The following is a 5,541-nucleotide window of genomic DNA, read 5'->3' as shown; positions in this document are numbered from 1 at the left end:
TCAAGTCAATCACATCATTCTCTAATGATGTGATCCCGTTAATCAAATGACAACTCGTGTCTATGGTTAGTAAACATAACCATCATTGATTCAACGAGCTAGTCAAGTAGAGGCATACTAGCGACACTCTGTTTGTCTATGTATTCACACATGTACTAAGTTTCCGGTTAATACAATTCTAGCATGAATAATAAACATGTATCATGATATAAGGAAATAAAAATAACAACTTTATTATTGCCTCTGGGGCATATTTCCTTCAGTAACCCGTGCCAAAAAGTACAAAATTTGCAAAAGTTAGAAGTGGCGGGCAGTCACACATTTATTAAACCTAGAGTAGTCCCAAATTTGATCATGGGGTTTTGTATGGTTTCTATTACTAATGAAAAATATTTAAATTCCAAATGATTTAAATAATTGGAGTAGCACGTGGAAGGCGGTGGTTTATGTTCCAAACCCTGACACTTCATTTGAGAGTGTCCGGTTTGCACATGAGGTACATCAAATTTTTACTGTAACACTTTCAATTTTTTTAGCACACCCTACAAGGGTGCAATGAAGACACCATGCCAAATTTAGTCCTGACCTTATTCAATTTCCCAGTTTCTTCCTCGCCTCACTCTCTCTTGCCAACTCCCCGCACGAATGATTCCCCGGCCGAAGGCATCCTCGGCCACCGGAGCTGCCGCCGTACACGTTGTCTACCGTCCATGCCGTCGCTTCCTCCACCCACCACCGCTTTCGCCATCGCTTCATCAAGAGTTGCCGCCCAGGGTAAGCGTCCTGCCCCGTCCGTTGTCCCCATCCACTAGGGTTAGGGGTAGATAGTGGTGGGTAATCAGCACTAATTTGGCACTGTTCTTTAGCTAATTAGCAGCAAATCCGTAATATTATGGGGCGCTAGGGTAAATTTGATTCAGTAGAGTAGTTACTAGACTTGTTAATTTTAGAATTTTCTTCAGTACAGTAGTTATTAGACTTGTTAATTTGCTGAAGCTGTACTCCCTCCGGTCCTAAATATAAGTCTTTTTAGAGATTCCAAGAGGACTACATCCCGAGCAAAATGAGTGAATCTACACTCTAAAATATGTTTCACCAAAATTCACGAGAATGGACGCGGTGTTTTGGCTCCTAGGTGCATATGCACCCATTGTCTAAATACACATTTTGAAAAGTTAAAAAATTCGGAACAAAAATTCCGCGGGTATATCTGGACATTCTGTGTGCATGCACAAAGTTTCGGTGAAAAACGACATTTTTTGTGGCTTTTGTAAAAAAGATAAAGAAATGCAAAATGAATAGTTGTAATGAAACATTAGAAATTGTCTTTTTTACAGAAGCCACAAAAAACCTCGTTTTTCACCGAAAACTATGTGCACGCACTTAGAATGTCCGGATATACACGTGAGATTTTTGTTCAGAATTTTTCGAAATATGTATTTAGACAATGGATGCATATGCACCTAGGAGCCATTGCCAATTTCCGAAAATGAAGCTAGAAGTCAAGAATCAGATATCAATACATATAGAATGTACGTGCATTTGACTTCAAGTTTTTTGGGGGATCATATACTCCTTGGCAACGTGAACTCCTAAATATACTCGGCTTCCTCCCGACCGAGTAAAAGTTGGGGACTCTTTTTCATGCCCCACCCCCTGCTACGTTGTCGCCAGCGTTAGTGCTAACGACTACCCACCCTACCCAGCTGCTTCCCTTCGCCCTCGCCGCCCTTCTGCCTAGTATGAGCCGGTTGCTGGCCGACGCCCTTATCGTCGCTGGAGTCGAGCTGAAAATCCGCACCGCCACATCCACCCTGTCGCTGAAAAGCGGCTCGGATCTTTTTCCTCGGAGCTTCACGACTCCTCACTATACTTTGCTGGTCATGTCCATGCCTCGTCGATCGCTAGGCTCGGCTCAACGTATCTAGCCGGCCATTAGACCTCACTATGCTCTGCAAGGTGGAAATGTCAGTATAAAGTCCACTGCAACAAACCAACACTCATTCTTGATGCTATTGCATCAGAGGATCTATTGATTTGGCATTCATTCATCTGATTATTGTCTCTCACAATGACCTGAATGTGTTGTCGAGATCACAACTGTTTGCTAGGCTTGTTGATGGAGAGGCTCCTCCTTGCAACCATATGGTCAATGGTCGTGAGTACACGATGGGTAACTACCTTCCGGATGGCATCTATCCTTCATGGGCCACATTTGTCAAAACAATTCCGCATCCAAAAGGTAACAAAAGGTCTCTCTTGGCAACACGGCAAGATTCAACTTGGAAGGATGTGGAGAGAGCTATTAATATACTTCAAAAGCATTTTGCCATCGTCCGTGGCCCTGCCGAGTATTGGAACCCCAATGTTTTATGGTAAATTATGACATGTTACATCATCTTGCATAACAAGATCATTGAAGATGAGGGATGCATGCTTGAGAACTATCGGTACATCACCAATGGGGATTCCGTTGAGCCAGAGCACGATGCAAATATGATACAGAGATTCCTCAAAGAGCATCGCGGGATCAAGAACCAAGAAGTTCTTTACCAGTTCCAAGATGTTCTTGTTGAGCATCATTGGCATCTCCATAGCACTTTGTAGTTGTACTTTTATCATGCTATTTACTTCATTTGAATGCTTCGGTCTGTTTGAATTTGTAATAATTTCGTTTGGAAACTATGAATTTGTAAAGTGTGTGAACCTTAATATGTTTGGATTTCATATGTGTGCAAATATGTACGTTATAATGTCCTATGTAAACTAGAATTGGATGATTTTTTTTTTGAAAAAACAAAATTTTAGAAGATTGGTTAGAAACGACCATTTCTTAGAAAGCAAATCTGCTCCACTAAAGGATGCTCGGCTAGATACTCCTCAGAATTTTAGAGAGTACATGTTTTTAGGCATAGTGATACAAGACTCCTTTGCGGGTTAATTAAAACATAACTACACAACTATACCTTAATGAAAACAGAATATCTCATAAGCTAGCCCGCGCATTTGTGTGGGCCACTTTGCTAGTTATAAATCAAACCAGAATATTTCACCCCACATAAGTCAGTATAGTTTGTTTAAAAAAAAAGAAGGCAGTAAATAGTTGGATAACATAAGCTGCAGGTACTCAAAACACTTAGATAGATGGTAGATACACAGATACTTCAACATGTCATAGTTGGTGCACTATTAACTGGATAACATAAGCTAGATTTGATACGGAAATTCTGCAACAACACTCTACATCGATCAGGGTACAATATCCCTCCGGTACTAGCCAAGCTCGTCCGTGGGAAGGAGGGACCAAGCAACAATGATCTCCACCACCCTAGAGTTGCCAAGTGAGCATTTCCGCTTGCTTACTTGGCATTGCTGTACAGGAAAGTTCACATGACCCTGTAGAGGAGTGGAACCAGCATTCGAGTAAGCTTGTATGCAAACTTTCAATGTAGTATGTATATCCACCGAAACCACATTCCTTGATAAATGAATGTAACCATCTGAACGTGCAGGCATTTCTTTGCCGCGAGATTCAAGCAGCACAACTTCCATCGGCGTGGAATCAATAGCCTCTTCAATAGGGGACAAGGAGCAAGAAACTCGGCATCCATACTTACAAGGCCACTTTCCTTTGACAACGCGAACACCAACAATGGTGGCCTGGATTGCTTGAGTAAGCCCCTCGAGGCTTAACTCTGCCATACAACAACGGCTGTAGATCAGAATGGTGGAACACCGCCTGTCAAAGCCGTAACTATAGCTGGAAGTGAACAATGCTGTATCTTTAAACTCTGCTCCGTACTTCATTTTTAGTTGGACTTCAAACATAACACGATCTTCGGCCACAATTGCACGTGACGGGCCAATCAAGTGCAAAAAAGGGTCCTGCAAGCAGCATCATCATTATTCTACTATACTTAATAGAAACAGACTAATCAAAAATTAGATTGACACTGTACATACATCTTGGGTGAGTCGTTGGCAGTTAGCCTCGGACCCGTGGAAGAGAATGTTGCGGTTGTGGTCAAAGCAGTCTCGTGCGGCAACCACGCCGTAGACATGGAGGGGCCAGTCTAGATTGGGATTCAGGTTGACGATTTTGATAGAGTAGATCTGCAAGGCGCGGCCGACCGTAGAAGAGTATGGAAATTTAGGAGGCGTGTGCGTAAACTGCATAGGACTCCATGTAGCTGCAACACCAGATTAATTAAAATAAGTGGGTGTGGACGTAGAAATCAATCAAACTAGTCGAGCGACAAGTAATATGAGTTGTACTAAACCAGCACCAAGAAAAGGAAATATTTTTGGGAAACTGAGTCGTCATAATTAGAAGAAAAAAAAGCATTCTTATCTTACTTGTGTCATAAAATGTGCCATGAGCTGGCGGTCGACTTCCCCACGTAGACTTCCAGCCGGAATAGTGAGAACGAAGACGCCAAGGAATTTCGTCGACGTCCTTGTAGTCATGAGGGGGAGATATGTGGTTCTTTATAAGCTGTGAGATGCTAAGCAATGCGGTGGACATGAGACGCATCTTTTGGAGCTTGTCCGAGCGCATGTCGACTTGAGAATTCCTCAGAAGCGATGCCTGGGACTGAATCCGACGGCGCAACCCTTGCGTCTCATGCACCAGAAAGCCGAGGGCCTTGTCAGGATTATCAACAAGGTAAGCCGCCAAGTCGACGGCCTTGTTGATTTGTTGTTGGGTACTACTAGTATTATGCATCTCCTCCTCCTCAACGCAAAAGTTGGACATCTATCTATCTATCAATCTGCGCGCTTGACTCGGGAACGAACGTACGTACGTGATCTCCCTCCCTGCTCTGTATCTGTATGATATCTCACGGTACGGTGGCGACAAAGAGCGCCGGCCGGCCAAGTATTTATTCTGTATCCTCGGATTCCTCCGGGACGTGAGGAGGTACCGTACGTGCTCCGCCTCCGCCCCGGACTCGCACTCGGTCTCCGTCTTGTGGCCGGATGCCGAAACCGTGTCGCTCTCCATGTCCTTCACCTCGATCCTGCCTTGCCGCAGTGTGCCTACGCCGAGTGGTGGTGGTGTCGCCTGATGCTTCGTTGTCGCTGGAGCTCGAGCAGAATTGCCCTTGTTCCACGTCGTTGCACACCTCCGCCTCCGCCTCTGCCGCCCACGCTTGATGGAGAGATGCGTACATCCGTGCTTACAAGCCGAGGAGGAGGAGCAGACTATGGTGCCGATCCCGTGGCAGACTCAGCCGCATATGCCAAGCTTGTAGACCAACCAGGTACAAGAACAGAAGAACTGCATCTACTATATGTGAAGCGAAAAAGGTCATGTGTGATGTAAGCACTAGACTAGATGTGGAATCCTGAAACATCAAGAGGATACAAACCCAAAAAGCACACACCCGACCTCTGTGTACATTGTGTGTGTCTCTTTTGTTAGGAATATGCAACTTGTATTTCCATAAGGCCATAGGCTGGTATATATACATGTACAGGTGCAGGAAATATGAAGGAAACCCCTTTTACAATGAGGTTAAGAGAAAAGGCTACATGGCT

The sequence above is a fragment of the Triticum dicoccoides genome, chromosome 2A, assembly GCF_002162155.2.
Source record: "Triticum dicoccoides isolate Atlit2015 ecotype Zavitan chromosome 2A, WEW_v2.0, whole genome shotgun sequence".
Lineage (NCBI taxonomy): Eukaryota > Viridiplantae > Streptophyta > Magnoliopsida > Poales > Poaceae > Triticum > Triticum dicoccoides.
The sequence above is the reverse complement of the archived record's forward strand: the minus strand, read 5'-3'. Positions refer to the sequence as shown.